Below are 21,431 nucleotides of genomic sequence, written 5' to 3' on the forward strand. Positions count from 1 at the left end.
GACTGTATAGAGGAAAGACTTCCACTGTGTTTTTCTGCCTATGATAAGAAACTTTCACAACTGTATCCCATCTGGAAGGAGTTACTGCAGACCTCCAATGATATGGTGGTACAGTTATAACACAGCAAGATACTCTGTTTTAAGAAAGTAACAATTGTATCGGTTACAACATTCTGCTGTGTATCAAATGATACAAATGTATCGCCTAGAAGTAACTGTGACTTTTGGTAGGATAGAAACACAGAGGTAATTTCTATATTGGGAATTTTTGTCCCCACTAAACAATATAAGGCTCAAATATAATCAGGAGCAAGTATTGTTTATATTAACAGAATAAGGTTGTTACAGGTTCATGAAGAATTATATTATTAATTAGGGATTGCTATACCAATCATAAAGAATATACATATATATCCCAATGTTATTCCTCTGAGGAATACAGCAGTGGAATACGATCTGTACATAAAATATAAATAAATGACAGGCGGCACACGGCTTTGTTTTTAATTTTATTTTTATTTGGCACCAGGACAAAATAAATTCTTTGCTTTTTTTTCTTTTTTTTGTCCATTTTTCTGATTCACGTCTAATTATCTTCTATTGTTTTTATATTTCACTGTTTACGGCCTATTTAAGGGTCTTAATACTTCATATGGGATACTAATAAAGTTGATACATTCCATATGGGTATTGGTATGTACTATGAATTAAGTGTCAATACATATATATAAAAAGTATAAAGACACAGACCTAATATCAGCAATTCTTGTTGGTCCTGGGAGAGAGTGCACCCAGAGAAACTGATCCCCTTTCTTCACCCTTCTTGTACATGTTTTAGGATCAGTGGGTAGCACCAGTCTATAATTTTATATCTGTATTGTATACAGTTATTGAGAGACTACATCTCTACAATTATTACTGAGACAACAGCAAGTGAACTGCCTGACGCAGAGTGTTGTAAATTGCCCTGAGTTCCAGGACACTGATTGACAGTAATCCTGTGATAATGAGCTGCTGAAACTGGCTTCCTAACACGTAACATGGATGGTATAACCAACTGTGGAATGCCCTCTCGTCTTGAAAGTGGTCTCAACAGCCACCCCGTAAAACGCAGTCGCGCTAAATCGGGGTAAAAGAACGACCCCTGCTGTAGTATAACTTGGAAAACAGTATTTCTCTTAGTCTTAGCTTCGGCAAGGCGTGTTGCACAATTGGGTGCCTTGTCATGCAAGCCGCTGTATCTGGTATTTCATACTGACAGAGCGGAACTTTGGACAAATCCCGCTTTTCTACCACAGGTAGTATCTTCTTTCACATCAATCAACCAATCGTAGTTCCTGTCTTTCAGAAGATTCAGGTACTCCGGCTACTTTGGATGTGGTACGCGCACTCCACGTTTATGTAGCTCGAACATCAACAGTACATATAACGGATACTTTGTTCTTTGTGTGATGCAGTCAAGATAGGTTGTCCAGCTTCCAAACAGACCTTGGCCAGATAGATTAACCTGACCATTCGTCAGGTGCACTTTCATGCTAGTCGATGGGAACGTCATGGGCAGCAGGTTGTGGAGCTTCTATGACGCAACCTTGCCGTGCAGTTACATGGCCATCAGTGCACACGTTTGTGCGCTTTTACAAGTTTGATAATTCTGCGGCATCAGCTTCTAGCTTTGGCCGTCTAGTGTTACTGGTGCCAAACAGCTCTTCCGCCCAAGGGGGAAACTTTGGTACGTCCCAAGAGTACTCCAGTGACCCCTAGTGGATTAGAAAGAAAACAGGATTTTGATACCAGATAAATACTTTTCGTTGCACCCATAGGGGGCACTGGACACCCACCCAGAGCAGTTTCACCTGGCTGGTGGTAAGTACAATAGTTCTTATGGTAACACATTTTCACTAATGTTAAGGTGATTGTTATCTATTGTCGTGTCAACTTTCTAATTGTCCATTATGTTATGTGTCAACTTTATAGTTGTCCGTTATGTTATAATGTTATATGTAATTCTCCGTTGTTCATCCTCTTTTTCGCTCCTATTTGGCTCAGCAGAAAAACACTAAGGCATCTTGGGAGAATGGAGGAGGAAGGATGGTTACACATTTAAATTTTTAAATGTGCCTATCCCTGCTATCGCACCGTCCATATCCCAAGAGTACTCCAGTGCCCCCTGTGGATTCAAAGAAAAGGATTTATCTGGTAAGTACCAAAATCCTATTATCTATAGTAATAATGCAGGGACATGACTGTGGAGGTGAGGGGATCTGGGCGTATTTACAGTGATATTTATGTCTTCTCATTTCACAGAGGTGTGAACAAGACATCTGGTGAGCGTGACACACCCAGCAGCCATCCTCATGTGTCAGGAGGACTGAGCAGGTCCCAGAGCCCCATCACGGTGCCTCCACCTCACTCACTGATACATGAGAGACACAGTGACCAGAAGATCCAGGAACTCACCAACAAGATCATTCAGCTGCTGACTGGAGAGGTGACTGCTGGGAATGGGGCATTATACAGTAACACCAGGGGATGTGTCCGGGTGATGACTAGAGAGGTGACTGCTGGGAATGGGGCATTATACAATAACACCAGGGGATGTGTCTGGGTGGTGACTGCTGGGAATGGAACATTGTACAGTAACACCAGGGGATGTGTCTGGGTGATGACTGGAGAGGTGACTGCTGGGAATGGGGCATTATACAGTAACACCAGGGAATGTGTCTGGGTGATGACTGGAGAGGTGACTGCTGGGAATAGGACATTATACAGTAACACCAGGGGATGTGTCTGGGTGATGACTGGAGAGGTGACTGCTGGGAATGGGACATTATACAGTATCACCAGGGGATGTGTCTGGGTGATGACTGGAGAGGTGACTGCTGGGAATGGGACATTATACAGTATCACCAGGGGATGTGTCTGGGTGATGACTGGAGAGGTGACTGCTGGGAATGGGGCATTATACAGTAACACCGGGGGATGTGTCTGGGTGATGACTGTAGAGGTGACTGCTGGGAATGGGGCATTATACAGTAACACCAGGGGATGTGTCTGGGTGATGACTGGAGAGGTGACTGCTGGGAATGGGACATTATACAGTAACACCAGGGGACATGTCCTGGTGATGACTGTAGAGGTGACTGTTGGGAATGGGGCATTATACAGTAACACCAGGGGATGTGTCTGGGTGATGACTGGAGAGGTGACTGCTGGGAATGGGACATTATACAGTAACACCAGGGGATGTGTCTGGGTGATGACTGGAGAGGTGACTGCTGGGAATGGGGCATTATACAGTATCACCAGGGGATGTGTCTGGGTGATGACTGGAGAGGTGACTGCTGGGAATGGGGCATTATACAGTAACACCGGGGGATGTGTCTGGGTGATGATTGGAGAGGTGACTGCTGGGAATGGGGCATTATACAGTAACACCAGGGGATGTGTCTGGGTGATGACTGGAGAGGTGACTGCTGGGAATGGGGCATTATACAGTAACTCCAGGGGATGTGTCTGGGTGATGACTGGAGAGGTGACTGCTGGGAATGGGGCATTATACAGTATCACCAGGGGATGTGTCTGGGTGATGACTGGAGAGGTGACTGCTGGGAATGGGACATTATACAGTATCACCAGGGGATGTGTCTGGGTGATGACTGGAGAGGTGACTGCTGGGAATGGGGCATTATACAGTAACACCAGGGGATGTGTCTGGGTGATGACTGGAGAGGTGACTGCTGGGAATGGGACATTATACAGTAACACCAGGGGATGTGTCTGGGTGATGACTGGAGAGGTGACTGCTTGGAATGGGGCATTATACAGTAACACCAGGGGATGTGTCTGGGTGATGACTGGAGAGGTGACTGCTGGGAATGGGACATTATACAGTAACACCACGGGATGTGTCTGGGTGATGACTGGAGAGGTGACTGCTGGGAATGGGGCATTATACAGTATCACCAGGGGATGTGTCTGGGTGATGACTGGAGAGGTGACTGCTGGGAATGGGACATTATACAGTATCACCAGGGGATGTGTCTGGGTGATGACTGGAGAGGTGACTGCTGGGAATGGGGCATTATACAGTAACTCCAGGGGATGTGTCTGGGTGACGACTGGAGAGGTGACTGCTGGGAATAGGACATTATACAGTAACACCAGGGGATGTGTCTGGGTGATGACTGGAGAGGTGACTGCTGGGAATGGGACATTATACAGTATCACCAGGGGATGTGTCTGGGTGATGACTGGAGAGGTGACTGCTGGGAATGGGGCATTATACAGTAACACCAGGGGATGTGTCTGGGTGATGACTGGAGAGGTGACTGCTGGGAATGGGACATTATACAGTAACACCAGGGGATGTGTCTAGGTGATGACTGGAGAGGTGACTGCTGGGAATGGGAAATTATACAGTAACACCAGGAGATGTGTCTGGGTGGTGACTGCTGGGAATGGAACATTGTACAGTAACACCGGGGGATGTGTCTGGGTGATGACTGGAGAGGTGACTGCTGGGAATGGGGCATTATTCAGTAACACCGGGAGGGATGTGTCTGGGTGATGACTGGAGAGGTGACTGCTGGGAATGGGGCATTATACAGTAACACCAGGGGATGTGTCTGGGTGATGACTGGAGAGGTGACTGCTGGGAATGGGACATTATACAGTAACTCCACAGGATGTGTCTGGGTGATGACTGGAGAGGTGACTGCTGGGATTGGGACATTATACAGTAACACCAGGGGATGTGTCTAGGTGATGACTGGAGAGGTGACTGCTGGGAATGGGGCATTATACAGTAACACCGGGGGATGTGTCTTAAGGATGACTGGAGAGGTGACTGCCGGGAATTGGACATTATACAGTAACACCAGGGGAAGTGTCTGGGTGATGATTGGAGAGGTGACTGCTGGGAATGGGGCATTATACAGTAACACCAGGGGACGTGTCTGGGTGATGACTGGAGAGGTGACTGCTGGGAATGGGACATTATACAGTAACACCAGGGGTTGTGTCTGGGTGAAGACATGAGAGATGACTGCTGGGAATGGGACATTATACAGTAACACCAGGGGAAGTGTCTGGGTGATGACTGGAGAGGTGACTGCTGGGAATGGGGCATTATACAGTAACACCAGGGGAAGTGTCTGGGTGATGACTGGAGAGGTGACTGCTGGGAATCGGGCATTATACTGTAACACCAGTGTATGTGTCTTGGTGATGGCTAGAGAGGTGACTGCTGGGAATGGTACATTATACAGTAACACCAGGGGCCGTGTCTGGGTGATGACTGGAGAGGTGACTGCTGGGAATGGGGCATTATACAGTAACACCAGGGGATGTGTCTGGGTGATGACTGGAGAGGTGACTGCTGGGAATGGTACATTGTACAGTAACACCAGGGGATGTGTCTGGGTGATGACTGAAGAGGTGACTGCTGGGAATGGTACATTGTACAGTAACACCAGGGGATGTGTCTGGGTGATGACTGAAGAGGTGACTGCCGGGAATTGGACATTATACAGTAATACCGGGGGATGTGTCTGGTTGATGACAGGAGAGGTGACTGCTGGGAATGGGACATTATAGAGTAACACCGGGGGATGTGTCTGGGTGATGACTGGAGAGGTGACTGCTGGGAATGGGACATTATACAGTAACACCATTGGATGTGTTTGGGTGATGACTGGAGAGGTGACTGCTGGGAATGGGACATTATACAGTAACACCAAGGGACGTGTCTGGGTGATTACTGGAGAGGTGACTGCTGGGAATGGTACATTGTACAGTAACACCAGGGGATGTGTCTGGGTGATGACTGGAGAGGTGACTGCTGGGAATGGGGCATTATACAGTATCACCAGGGGATGTGTCTGGGTGATGACTGGAGAGGTGACTGCTGGGAATGGGGCATTATACAGTAACACCAGGGGATGTGTCTGGGTGATGACTGGAGAGGTGACTGCTGGGAATGGGGCATTATACAGTAACTCCAGGGGATGTGTCTGGGTGATGACTGGAGAGGTGACTGCTGGGAATGGGGCATTATACAGTATCACCAGGGGATGTGTCTAGGTGATGACTGGAGAGGTGACTGCTGGGAATGGGGCATTATACAGTATCACCAGGGGATGTGTCTGGGTGATGACTGGAGAGGTGACTGCTGGGAATGGGACATTATACAGTATCACCAGGGGATGTGTCTGGGTGATGACTGGAGTGGTGACTGCTTGGAATGGGGCATTATACAGTAACACCAGGGGATGTGTCTGGGTGATGACTGGAGAGGTGACTGCTGGGAATGGGACATTATACAGTAACACCAGGGGATGTGTCTGGGTGATGACTGGAGAGGTGACTGCTGGGAATGGGGCATTATACAGTATCACCAGGGGATGTGTCTGGGTGATGACTGGAGAGGTGACTGCTGGGAATGGGACATTATACAGTATCACCAGGGGATGTGTCTGGGTGATGACTGGAGAGGTGACTGCTGGGAATGGGGCATTATACAGTAACTCCAGGGGATGTGTCTGGGTGACGACTGGAGAGGTGACTGCTGGGAATAGGACATTATACAGTAACACCAGGGGATGTGTCTGGGTGATGACTGGAGAGGTGACTGCTGGGAATGGGACATTATACAGTATCACCAGGGGATGTGTCTGGGTGATGACTGGAGAGGTGACTGCTGGGAATGGGACATTATACAGTAACACCAGGGGATGTGTCTAGGTGATGACTGGAGAGGTGACTGCTGGGAATGGGAAATTATACAGTAACACCAGGAGATGTGTCTGGGTGGTGACTGCTGGGAATGGAACATTGTACAGTAACACCGGGGGATGTGTCTGGGTGATGACTGGAGAGGTGACTGCTGGGAATGGGGCATTATTCAGTAACACCGGGGGGGATGTGTCTGGGTGATGACTGGAGAGGTGACTGCTGGGAATGGGGCATTATACAGTAACACCAGGGGATGTGTCTGGGTGATGACTGGAGAGGTGACTGCTGGGAATGGGACATTATACAGTAACACCAGGGGATGTGTCTAGGTGATGACGGGAGAGGTGACTGCTGGGAATGGGGCATTATACAGTAACACCAGGGGATGTGTCTGGTGATGACTGGAGAGGTGACTGCTGGGAATAGGACATTATACAGTAACTCCACAGGATGTGTCTGGGTGATGACTGGAGAGGTGACTGCTGGGATTGGGACATTATACAGTAACACCAGGGGATGTGTCTAGGTGATGACTGGAGAGGTGACTGCTGGGAATGGGGCATTATACAGTAACACCGGGGGATGTGTCTTAAGGATGACTGGAGAGGTGACTGCCGGGAATTGGACATTATACAGTAACACCGGGGGATGTGTCTGGGTGATTACTGGAGAGGTGACTGCTGGGAATCGGGCATTATACTGTAACACCAGTGTATGTGTCTTGGTGATGGCTAGAGAGGTGACTGCTGGGAATGGTACATTATACAGTAACACCAGGGGACGTGTCTGGGTGATGACTGGAGAGGTGACTGCTGGGAATGGGGCATTATACAGTAACACCAGGGGATGTGTCTGGGTGATGACTGGAGAGGTGACTGCTGGGAATGGTACATTGTACAGTAGCACCAGGGGATGTGTCTGGGTGATGACTGAAGAGGTGACTGCTGGGAATGGTACATTGTACAGTAACACCAGGGGATGTGTCTGGGTGATGACTGAAGAGGGGAATGCCGGGAATTGGACATTATACAGTAATACCGGGGATGTGTCTGGGTGATGACAGGAGAGGTGACTGCTGGGAATGGGACATTATACAGTAACACCGGGGGATGTGTCTGGGTGATGACTGGAGAGGTGACTGCTGGGAATGGGACATTATACAGTAACACCATTGGATGTGTTTGGGTGATGACTGGAGAGGTGACTGCTGGGAATGGGACATTATACAGTTACACCAAGGGACGTGTCTGGGTGATTACTGGAGAGGTGACTGCTGGGAATGGTACATTGTACAGTAACACCAGGGGATGTGTCTGGGTGATGACTGAAGAGGTGACTGCCGGGAATTGGACATTATACAGTAATACCGGGGGATGTGTCTGGGTGATGACAGGAGAGGTGACTGCTGGGAATGGGACATTATACAGTAACACCATTGGATGTGTTTGGGTGATGACTGGAGAGGTGACTGCTGGGAATGGGTCATTATACAGTAACACCAAGGGACGTGTCTGGGTGATTACTGGAGAGGTGACTGCTGGGAGTGGGGCATTATACAGTAACACCAGGGGACGTGTCTGGGTGATTACTGGAGAGGTGACTGCTGGGAATCGGGCATTATACTGTAACACCAGGGGACGTGGCTGGGTGATGACTGGAGAGGTGACTGCTGGGAATGGGGCATTATACAGTAACACCAGGGGATGTGTCTGGGTGATGACTGGAGAGGTGACTGCTGGGAGTGGGGCATTATACAGTAACACCAGGGGACGTGTCTGGGTGATTACTGGAGAGATGACTGCTGGGAATCGGGCATTACACTGTAACACCAGGGGACGTGGCTGGGTGATGTCTGGAGAGGTGACTGCTGGGAATGGGGCATTATGCATGAACACCAGGGGATGTATCTGGGTGATGACTGGAGAGGTGACTGCTGGGAATGGGGCATTATACAGTAACACCAAGGGATGTGTCTGGGTGATGACTGGAGAGGTGACTGCTGGGAATGGGGCATTATACAATAACACCAGGGGATGTGTCTGGGTGGTGACTGCTGGGAATGGAACATTGTACAGTAACACCAGGGGATGTGTCTTGGTGATGACTGGAGAGGTGACTGCTGGGAATGGGGCATTATTCAGTAACAGCGGGGGGGATGTGTCTGGGTGATGACTGGAGAGGTGACTGCTGGGAATGGGGCATTATACAGTAACACCAGGGGGTGTGTCTGGGTGATGACTGGAGAGGTGACTGCTGGGAATGGGACATTATACAGTATCACCAGGGGATGTGTCTGGGTGATGACTGGAGAGGTGACTGCTGGGAATGGGACATTATACAGTAACACCAGGGGATGTGTCTGGGTGATGACTGGAGAGGTGACTGCTGGGAGTGGGGCATTATACAGTAACACCAGGGGACGTGTCTGGGTGATTACTGGAGAGATGACTGCTGGGAATCGGGCATTACACTGTAACACCAGGGGACGTGGCTGGGTGATGTCTGGAGAGGTGACTGCTGGGAATGGGGCATTATGCATGAACACCAGGGGATGTATCTGGGTGATGACTGGAGAGGTGACTGCTGGGAATGGGGCATTATACAGTAACACCAAGGGATGTGTCTGGGTGATGACTGGAGAGGTGACTGCTGGGAATGGGGCATTATACAATAACACCAGGGGATGTGTCTGGGTGGTGACTGCTGGGAATGGAACATTGTACAGTAACACCAGGGGATGTGTCTGGGTGATGACTGGAGAGGTGACTGCTGGGAATGGGGCATTATACAGTAACACCAGGGAATGTGTCTGGGTGATGACTGGAGAGGTGACTGCTGGGAATAGGACATTATACAGTAACACCAGGGGATGTGTCTGGGTGATGACTGGAGAGGTGACTGCTGGGAATGGGACATTATACAGTATCACCAGGGGATGTGTCTGGGTGATGACTGGAGAGGTGACTGCTGGGAATGGGACATTATACAGTATCACCAGGGGATGTGTCTGGGTGATGACTGGAGAGGTGACTGCTGGGAATGGGGCATTATACAGTAACACTGGGGGATGTGTCTGGGTGATGACTGTAGAGGTGACTGCTGGGAATGGGGCATTATACAGTAACACCAGGGGATGTGTCTGGGTGATGACTGGAGAGGTGACTGCTGGGAATGGGACATTATACAGTAACACCAGGGGACATGTCCTGGTGATGACTGTAGAGGTGACTGTTGGGAATGGGGCATTATACAGTAACACCAGGGGATGTGTCTGGGTGATGACTGGAGAGGTGACTGCTGGGAATGGGACATTATACAGTAACACCAGGGGATGTGTCTGGGTGATGACTGGAGAGGTGACTGCTGGGAATGGGGCATTATACAGTATCACCAGGGGATGTGTCTGGGTGATGACTGGAGAGGTGACTGCTGGGAATGGGGCATTATACAGTAACACCGGGGGATGTGTCTGGGTGATGATTGGAGAGGTGACTGCTGGGAATGGGGCATTATACAGTAACACCAGGGGATGTGTCTGGGTGATGACTGGAGAGGTGACTGCTGGGAATGGGGCATTATACAGTAACTCCAGGGGATGTGTCTGGGTGATGACTGGAGAGGTGACTGCTGGGAATGGGGCATTATACAGTATCACCAGGGGATGTGTCTGGGTGATGACTGGAGAGGTGACTGCTGGGAATGGGACATTATACAGTATCACCAGGGGATGTGTCTGGGTGATGACTGGAGAGGTGACTGCTGGGAATGGGGCATTATACAGTAACACCAGGGGATGTGTCTGGGTGATGACTGGAGAGGTGACTGCTGGGAATGGGACATTATACAGTAACACCAGGGGATGTGTCTGGGTGATGACTGGAGAGGTGACTGCTTGGAATGGGGCATTATACAGTAACACCAGGGGATGTGTCTGGGTGATGACTGGAGAGGTGACTGCTGGGAATGGGACATTATACAGTAACACCACGGGATGTGTCTGGGTGATGACTGGAGAGGTGACTGCTGGGAATGGGGCATTATACAGTATCACCAGGGGATGTGTCTGGGTGATGACTGGAGAGGTGACTGCTGGGAATGGGACATTATACAGTATCACCAGGGGATGTGTCTGGGTGATGACTGGAGAGGTGACTGCTGGGAATGGGGCATTATACAGTAACTCCAGGGGATGTGTCTGGGTGACGACTGGAGAGGTGACTGCTGGGAATAGGACATTATACAGTAACACCAGGGGATGTGTCTGGGTGATGACTGGAGAGGTGACTGCTGGGAGTGGGGCATTATACAGTAACACCAGGGGACGTGTCTGGGTGATTACTGGAGAGATGACTGCTGGGAATCGGGCATTACACTGTAACACCAGGGGACGTGGCTGGGTGATGTCTGGAGAGGTGACTGCTGGGAATGGGGCATTATGCATGAACACCAGGGGATGTATCTGGGTGATGACTGGAGAGGTGACTGCTGGGAATGGGGCATTATACAGTAACACCAAGGGATGTGTCTGGGTGATGACTGGAGAGGTGACTGCTGGGAATGGGGCATTATACAATAACACCAGGGGATGTGTCTGGGTGGTGACTGCTGGGAATGGAACATTGTACAGTAACACCAGGGGATGTGTCTGGGTGATGACTGGAGAGGTGACTGCTGGGAATGGGGCATTATACAGTAACACCAGGGAATGTGTCTGGGTGATGACTGGAGAGGTGACTGCTGGGAATAGGACATTATACAGTAACACCAGGGGATGTGTCTGGGTGATGACTGGAGAGGTGACTGCTGGGAATGGGACATTATACAGTATCACCAGGGGATGTGTCTGGGTGATGACTGGAGAGGTGACTGCTGGGAATGGGACATTATACAGTATCACCAGGGGATGTGTCTGGGTGATGACTGGAGAGGTGACTGCTGGGAATGGGGCATTATACAGTAACACTGGGGGATGTGTCTGGGTGATGACTGTAGAGGTGACTGCTGGGAATGGGGCATTATACAGTAACACCAGGGGATGTGTCTGGGTGATGACTGGAGAGGTGACTGCTGGGAATGGGACATTATACAGTAACACCAGGGGACATGTCCTGGTGATGACTGTAGAGGTGACTGTTGGGAATGGGGCATTATACAGTAACACCAGGGGATGTGTCTGGGTGATGACTGGAGAGGTGACTGCTGGGAATGGGACATTATACAGTAACACCAGGGGATGTGTCTGGGTGATGACTGGAGAGGTGACTGCTGGGAATGGGGCATTATACAGTATCACCAGGGGATGTGTCTGGGTGATGACTGGAGAGGTGACTGCTGGGAATGGGGCATTATACAGTAACACCGGGGGATGTGTCTGGGTGATGATTGGAGAGGTGACTGCTGGGAATGGGGCATTATACAGTAACACCAGGGGATGTGTCTGGGTGATGACTGGAGAGGTGACTGCTGGGAATGGGGCATTATACAGTAACTCCAGGGGATGTGTCTGGGTGATGACTGGAGAGGTGACTGCTGGGAATGGGGCATTATACAGTATCACCAGGGGATGTGTCTGGGTGATGACTGGAGAGGTGACTGCTGGGAATGGGACATTATACAGTATCACCAGGGGATGTGTCTGGGTGATGACTGGAGAGGTGACTGCTGGGAATGGGGCATTATACAGTAACACCAGGGGATGTGTCTGGGTGATGACTGGAGAGGTGACTGCTGGGAATGGGACATTATACAGTAACACCAGGGGATGTGTCTGGGTGATGACTGGAGAGGTGACTGCTTGGAATGGGGCATTATACAGTAACACCAGGGGATGTGTCTGGGTGATGACTGGAGAGGTGACTGCTGGGAATGGGACATTATACAGTAACACCACGGGATGTGTCTGGGTGATGACTGGAGAGGTGACTGCTGGGAATGGGGCATTATACAGTATCACCAGGGGATGTGTCTGGGTGATGACTGGAGAGGTGACTGCTGGGAATGGGACATTATACAGTATCACCAGGGGATGTGTCTGGGTGATGACTGGAGAGGTGACTGCTGGGAATGGGACATTATACAGTAACACCACGGGATGTGTCTGGGTGATGACTGGAGAGGTGACTGCTGGGAATGGGGCATTATACAGTATCACCAGGGGATGTGTCTGGGTGATGACTGGAGAGGTGACTGCTGGGAATGGGACATTATACAGTATCACCAGGGGATGTGTCTGGGTGATGACTGGAGAGGTGACTGCTGGGAATAGGACATTATACAGTAACACCAGGGGATGTGTCTGGGTGATGACTGGAGAGGTGACTGCTGGGAATGGGACATTATACAGTATCACCAGGGGATGTGTCTGGGTGATGACTGGAGAGGTGACTGCTGGGAATGGGGAATTATACAGTAACACCAGGGGATGTGTCTGGGTGATGACTGGAGAGGTGACTGCTGGGAATGGGACATTATACAGTAACACCAGGGGATGTGTCTAGGTGATGACTGGAGAGGTGACTGCTGGGAATGGGAAATTATACAGTAACACCAGGAGATGTGTCTGGGTGGTGACTGCTGGGAATGGAACATTGTACAGTAACACCGGGGGATGTGTCTGGGTGATGACTGGAGAGGTGACTGCTGGGAATGGGGCATTATTCAGTAACACCGGGAGGGATGTGTCTGGGTGATGACTGGAGAGGTGACTGCTGGGAATGGGGCATTATACAGTAACACCAGGGGATGTGTCTGGGTGATGACTGGAGAGGTGACTGCTGGGAATGGGACATTATACAGTAACTCCACAGGATGTGTCTGGGTGATGACTGGAGAGGTGACTGCTGGGATTGGGACATTATACAGTAACACCAGGGGATGTGTCTAGGTGATGACTGGAGAGGTGACTGCTGGGAATGGGGCATTATACAGTAACACCGGGGGATGTGTCTTAAGGATGACTGGAGAGGTGACTGCCGGGAATTGGACATTATACAGTAACACCAGGGGAAGTGTCTGGGTGATGATTGGAGAGGTGACTGCTGGGAATGGGGCATTATACAGTAACACCAGGGGACGTGTCTGGGTGATGACTGGAGAGGTGACTGCTGGGAATGGGACATTATACAGTAACACCAGGGGTTGTGTCTGGGTGAAGACATGAGAGGTAACTGCTGGGAATGGGACATTATACAGTAACACCAGGGGAAGTGTCTGGGTGATGACTGGAGAGGTGACTGCTGGGAATGGGGCATTATACAGTAACACCAGGGGAAGTGTCTGGGTGATGACTGGAGAGGTGACTGCTGGGAATCGGGCATTATACTGTAACACCAGTGTATGTGTCTTGGTGATGGCTAGAGAGGTGACTGCTGGGAATGGTACATTATACAGTAACACCAGGGGCCGTGTCTGGGTGATGACTGGAGAGGTGACTGCTGGGAATGGGGCATTATACAGTAACACCAGGGGATGTGTCTGGGTGATGACTGGAGAGGTGACTGCTGGGAATGGTACATTGTACAGTAACACCAGGGGATGTGTCTGGGTGATGACTGAAGAGGTGACTGCTGGGAATGGTACATTGTACAGTAACACCAGGGGATGTGTCTGGGTGATGACTGAAGAGGTGACTGCCGGGAATTGGACATTATACAGTAATACCGGGGGATGTGTCTGGTTGATGACAGGAGAGGTGACTGCTGGGAATGGGACATTATACAGTAACACCGGGGGATGTGTCTGGGTGATGACTGGAGAGGTGACTGCTGGGAATGGGACATTATACAGTAACACCATTGGATGTGTTTGGGTGATGACTGGAGAGGTGACTGCTGGGAATGGGACATTATACAGTAACACCAAGGGACGTGTCTGGGTGATTACTGGAGAGGTGACTGCTGGGAATGGTACATTGTACAGTAACACCAGGGGATGTGTCTGGGTGATGACTGGAGAGGTGACTGCTGGGAATGGGGCATTATACAGTATCACCAGGGGATGTGTCTGGGTGATGACTGGAGAGGTGACTGCTGGGAATGGGGCATTATACAGTAACACCAGGGGATGTGTCTGGGTGATGACTGGAGAGGTGACTGCTGGGAATGGGGCATTATACAGTAACTCCAGGGGATGTGTCTGGGTGATGACTGGAGAGGTGACTGCTGGGAATGGGGCATTATACAGTATCACCAGGGGATGTGTCTGGGTGATGACTGGAGAGGTGACTGCTGGGAATGGGGCATTATACAGTATCACCAGGGGATGTGTCTGGGTGATGACTGGAGAGGTGACTGCTGGGAATGGGACATTATACAGTATCACCAGGGGATGTGTCTGGGTGATGACTGGAGAGGTGACTGCTTGGAATGGGGCATTATACAGTAACACCAGGGGATGTGTCTGGGTGATGACTGGAGAGGTGACTGCTGGGAATGGGACATTATACAGTATCACCAGGGGATGTGTCTGGGTGATGACTGGAGAGGTGACTGCTGGGAATGGGACATTATACAGTATCACCAGGGGATGTGTCTGGGTGATGACTGGAGAGGTGACTGCTGGGAATGGGGCATTATACAGTATCACCAGGGGATGTGTCTGGGTGATGACTGGAGAGGTGACTGCTGGGAATGGGGCATTATACAGTATCACCAGGGGATGTGTCTGGGTGATGACTGGAGAGGTGACTGCTGGGAATGGGGCATTATACAGTAACTCCAGGGGATGTGTCTGGGTGACGACTGGAGAGGTGACTGCTGGGAATGGGACATTATACAGTAACACCAGGGGATGTGTCTGGGTGATGACTGGAGAGGTGACTGCTGGGAATGGGGCATTATACAGTATCACCAGGGGATGTGTCTGGGTGATGACTGGAGAGGTGACTGCTGGGAATGGGGCATTATACAGTAACACCAGGGGATGTGTCTGGGTGATGACTGGAGAGGTGACTGCTGGGAATGGGACATTATACAGTAACACCAGGGGATGTGTCTAGGTGATGACTGGAGAGGTGACTGCTGGGAATGGGAAATTATACAGTAACACCAGGAGATGTGTCTGGGTGGTGACTGCTGGGAATGGAACATTGTACAGTAACACCGGGGGATGTGTCTGGGTGATGACTGGAAAGGTGACTGCTGGGAATGGGGCATTATTCAGTAACACCGGGGGGGATGTGTCTGGGTGATGACTGGAGAGGTGACTGCTGGGAATGGGGCATTATACAGTAACACCAGGGGATGTGTCTGGGTGATGACTGGAGAGGTGACTGCTGGGAATGGGGCATTATACAGTAACACCAGGGGATGTGTCTGGTGATGACTGGAGAGGTGACTGCTGGGAATAGGACATTATACAGTAACTCCACAGGATGTGTCTGGGTGATGACTGGAGAGGTGACTGCTGGGATTGGGACATTATACAGTAACACCAGGGGATGTGTCTAGGTGATGACTGGAGAGGTGACTGCTGGGAATGGGGCATTATACAGTAACACCGGGGGATGTGTCTTAAGGATGACTGGAGAGGTGACTGCCGGGAATTGGACATTATACAGTAACACCGGGGGATGTGTCTGGGTGATTACTGGAGAGGTGACTGCTGGGAATCGGGCATTATACTGTAACACCAGTGTATGTGTCTTGGTGATGGCTAGAGAGGTGACTGCTGGGAATGGTACATTATACAGTAACACCAGGGGACGTGTCTGGGTGATGACTGGAGAGGTGACTGCTGGGAATGGGGCATTATACAGTAACACCAGGGGATGTGTCTGGGTGATGACTGGAGAGGTGACTGCTGGGAATGGTACATTGTACAGTAGCACCAGGGGATGTGTCTGGGTGATGACTGAAGAGGTGACTGCTGGGAATGGTACATTGTACAGTAACACCAGGGGATGTGTCTGGGTGATGACTGAAGAGGGGAATGCCGGGAATTGGACATTATACAGTAATACCGGGGGATGTGTCTGGGTGATGACAGGAGAGGTGACTGCTGGGAATGGGACATTATACAGTAACACCGGGGGATGTGTCTGGGTGATGACTGGAGAGGTGACTGCTGGGAATGGGACATTATACAGTAACACCATTGGATGTGTTTGGGTGATGACTGGAGAGGTGACTGCTGGGAATGGGACATTATACAGTTACACCAAGGGACGTGTCTGGGTGATTACTGGAGAGGTGACTGCTGGGAATGGTACATTGTACAGTAACACCAGGGGATGTGTCTGGGTGATGACTGAAGAGGTGACTGCCGGGAATTGGACATTATACAGTAATACCGGGGGATGTGTCTGGGTGATGACAGGAGAGGTGACTGCTGGGAATGGGACATTATACAGTAACACCGGGGGATGTGTCTGGGTGATGACTGGAGAGGTGACTGCTGGGAATGGGACATTATACAGTAACACCATTGGATGTGTTTGGGTGATGACTGGAGAGGTGACTGCTGGGAATGGGTCATTATACAGTAACACCAAGGGACGTGTCTGGGTGATTACTGGAGAGGTGACTGCTGGGAGTGGGGCATTATACAGTAACACCAGGGGACGTGTCTGGGTGATTACTGGAGAGGTGACTGCTGGGAATCGGGCATTATACTGTAACACCAGGGGACGTGGCTGGGTGATGACTGGAGAGGTGACTGCTGGGAATGGGGCATTATACAGTAACACCAGGGGATGTGTCTGGGTGATGACTGGAGAGGTGACTGCTGGGAGTGGGGCATTATACAGTAACACCAGGGGACGTGTCTGGGTGATTACTGGAGAGATGACTGCTGGGAATCGGGCATTACACTGTAACACCAGGGGACGTGGCTGGGTGATGTCTGGAGAGGTGACTGCTGGGAATGGGGCATTATGCATGAACACCAGGGGATGTATCTGGGTGATGACTGGAGAGGTGACTGCTGGGAATGGGGCATTATACAGTAACACCAAGGGATGTGTCTGGGTGATGACTGCTGGGAATGGAACATTGTACAGTAACACCAGGGGATGTGTCTTGGTGATGACTGGAGAGGTGACTGCTGGGAATGGGGCATTATTCAGTAACACCGGGGGGGATGTGTCTGGGTGATGACTGGAGAGGTGACTGCTGGGAATGGGGCATTATACAGTAACACCAGGGGGTGTGTCTGGGTGATGACTGGAGAGGTGACTGCTGGGAATGGGACATTATACAGTAACACCAGGGGATGTGTCTAGGTGATGACTGGAGAGGTGACTGCTGGGAATGGGGAATTATACAGTAACACCAGGAGATGTGTCTGGGTGGTGACTGCTGGGAATGGAACATTGTACAGTAACACCGGGGGATGTGTCTGGGTGATGACTGGAGAGGTGACTGCTGGGAATGGGGCATTAATCAGTAACACCGGGGGGGATGTGTCTGGGTGATGACTGGAGAGGTGACTGCTGGGAATGGGGCATTATACAGTAGCACCAGGGGATGTGTCTGGGTGATGACTGGAGAGGTGACTGCTGGGAATGGGACATTATACAGTAACACCAGGGGATGTGTCTAGGTGATGACGGGAGAGGTGACTGCTGGGAATGGGGCATTATACAGTAACACCAGGGGATGTGTCTGGTGATGACTGGAGAGGTGACTGCTGGGAATGGGACATTATACAGTAACTCCACAGGATGTGTCTGGGTGATGACTGGAGAGGTGACTGCTGGGATTGGGACATTATACAGTAACACCAGGGGATGTGTCTAGGTGATGACTGGAGAGGTGACTGCTGGGAATGGGGCATTATACAGTAACACCGGGGGATGTGTCTTAAGGATGACTGGAGAGGTGACTGCCGGGAATTGGACATTATACAGTAACACCAGGGGAAGTGTCTGGGTGATGATTGGAGAGGTGACTGCTGGGAATGGGGCATTATACAGTAACACCAGGGGACGTGTCTGGGTGATGACTGGAGAGGTGACTGCTGGGAATGGGACATTATACAGTAACACCAGGGGTTGTGTCTGGGTGAAGACATGAGAGGTGACTGCTGGGAATGGGGCATTATTCAGTAACACCGGGGGGGATGTGTCTGGGTGATGACTGGAGAGGTGACTGCTGGGAATGGGGCATTATACAGTAACACCAGGGGATGTGTCTGGGTGATGACTGGAGAGGTGACTGCTGGGAATGGGACATTATACAGTAACACCAGGGGATGTGTCTAGGTGATGACTGGAGAGGTGACTGCTGGGAATGGGGAATTATACAGTAACACCAGGAGATGTGTCTGGGTGGTGACTGCTGGGAATGGAACATTGTACAGTAACACCGGGGGATGTGTCTGGGTGATGACTGGAGAGGTGACTGCTGGGAATGGGGCATTATTCAGTAACACCGGGGGGGATGTGTCTGGGTGATGACTGGAGAGGTGACTGCTGGGAATGGGGCATTATACAGTAGCACCAGGGGATGTGTCTGGGTGATGACTGGAGAGGTGACTGCTGGGAATGGGACATTATACAGTAACACCAGGGGATGTGTCTAGGTGATGACGGGAGAGGTGACTGCTGGGAATGGGGCATTATACAGTAACACCAGGGGATGTGTCTGGTGATGACTGGAGAGGTGACTGCTGGGAATGGGACATTATACAGTAACTCCACAGGATGTGTCTGGGTGATGACTGGAGAGGTGACTGCTGGGATTGGGACATTATACAGTAACACCAGGGGATGTGTCTAGGTGATGACTGGAGAGGTGACTGCTGGGAATGGGGCATTATACAGTATCACCGGGGGATGTGTCTTAAGGATGACTGAAGAGGTGACTGCCGGGAATTGGACATTATACAGTAACACCAGGGGAAGTGTCTGGGTGATGATTGGAGAGGTGACTGCTGGGAATGGGGCATTATACAGTAACACCAGGGGACGTGTCTGGGTGATGACTGGAGAGGTGACTGCTGGGAATGGGACATTATACAGTAACACCAGGGGTTGTGTCTGGGTGAAGACATGAGAGGTGACTGCTGGGAATGGGACATTATACAGTAACACCAGGGGAAGTGTCTGGGTGATGACTGGAGAGGTGACTGCTGGGAATGGGGCATTATACAGTAACACCAGGGGAAGTGTCTGGGTGATGACTGGAGAGGTGACTGCTGGGAATCGGGCATTATACTGTAACACCAGTGTATGTGTCTTGGTGATGGCTAGAGAGGTGACTGCTGGGAATGGTACATTATACAGTAACACCAGGGGCCGTGTCTGGGTGATGACTGGAGAGGTGACTGCTGGGAATGGGGCATTATACAGTAACACCAGGGGATGTGTCTGGGTGATGACTGGAGAGGTGACTGCTGGGAATGGTACATTGTACAGTAACACCAGGGGATGTGTCTGGGTGATGACTGAAGAGGTGACTGCTGGGAATGGTACATTGTACAGTAACACCAGGGGATGTGTCTGGGTGATGACTGAAGAGGTGACTGCCGGGAATTGGACATTATACAGTAATACCGGGGGATGTGTCTGGTTGATGACAGGAGAGGTGACTGCTGGGAATGGGACATTATACAGTAACACCGGGGGATGTGTCTGGGTGATGACTGGAGAGGTGACTGCTGGGAATGGGACATTATACAGTAACACCATTGGATGTGTTTGGGTGATGACTGGAGAGGTGACTGCTGGGAATGGGACATTATACAGTAACACCAAGGGACGTGTCTGGGTGATTACTGAAGAGGTGACTGCTGGGAATGGTACATTGTACAGTAACACCAGGGGATGTGTCTGGGTGATGACTGAAGAGGTGACTGCCGGGAATTGGACATTATACAGTAATACCGGGGGATGTGTCTGGGTGATGACTGGAGAGGTGACTGCTGGGAATGGGACATTATACAGTAACACCGGGGGATGTGTCTGGGTGATGACTGGAGAGGTGACTGCTGGGAATGGGACATTATACAGTAACACCATTGGATGTGTTTGGGTGATGACTGGAGAGGTGACTGCTGGGAATGGGACATTATACAGTAACACCAAGGGACGTGTCTGGGTGATTACTGGAGAGGTGACTGCTGGGAGTGGGGCATTATACAGTAACACCAGGGGACGTGTCTGGGTGATTACTGGAGAGGTGACTGCTGGGAATCGGGCATTATACTGTAACACCAGGGGACGTGGCTGGGTGATGTCTGGAGAGGTGACTGCTGGGAATGGGGCATTATACAGTAACACCAGGGGATGTGTCTGGGTGATGACTGGAGAGGTGACTGCTGGGAGTGGGGCATTATACAGTAACACCAGGGGACGTGTCTGGGTGATTACTGGAGAGGTGACTGCTGGGAATCGGGCATTATACTGTAACACCAGGGGACGTGGCTGGGTGATGTCTGGAGAGGTGACTGCTGGGAATGGGGCATTATGCATGAACACCAGGGGATGTATCTGGGTGATGACTGGAGAGGTGAATGCTGGGAATGGAACATTATACAGTAACACCAGGGGATGTGTCTGGGTGATGACTGGAGAGGTGACTGCTGGGAATGGGACATTATACAGTAACACCAGGGGACGTGTCTGGGTGATGACTGGAGAGGTGACTGCTGGGAATGGGACATTATACGGTTACACCGGGGGATGTGTCTGGGTGATGACTGGAGAGGTGACTGCTGGGAATGGTGCATTATACAGTAACACCAGGGGATGTATCTGGGTG

General features: G+C 50.6%; 2 protein-coding genes across 2 annotated transcripts in view; one reads left to right on the plus strand and one right to left on the minus strand.

The window, feature by feature from the left end:
* The window catches only part of LOC134984645 (uncharacterized), a 475,458-nt gene that overhangs the window by 322,375 nt on the left and 131,652 nt on the right, over positions 1–21,431 (minus strand). The window lies entirely within an intron of this gene.
* The window catches only part of LOC134984624 (oocyte zinc finger protein XlCOF22-like), a 59,384-nt gene that overhangs the window by 8,722 nt on the left and 29,231 nt on the right, over positions 1–21,431 (plus strand). The window contains exon 2 of the mRNA XM_063950169.1: positions 2,305–2,488. The gene's annotated coding sequence lies outside the window, so the exon portion shown is untranslated. The remainder of the gene's footprint in view (positions 1–2,304; positions 2,489–21,431) is intronic.

The sequence above is a fragment of the Pseudophryne corroboree genome (genome assembly GCF_028390025.1).
Source record: "Pseudophryne corroboree isolate aPseCor3 chromosome 3 unlocalized genomic scaffold, aPseCor3.hap2 SUPER_3_unloc_7, whole genome shotgun sequence".
In the NCBI taxonomy this organism is placed as follows: domain Eukaryota; kingdom Metazoa; phylum Chordata; class Amphibia; order Anura; family Myobatrachidae; genus Pseudophryne; species Pseudophryne corroboree.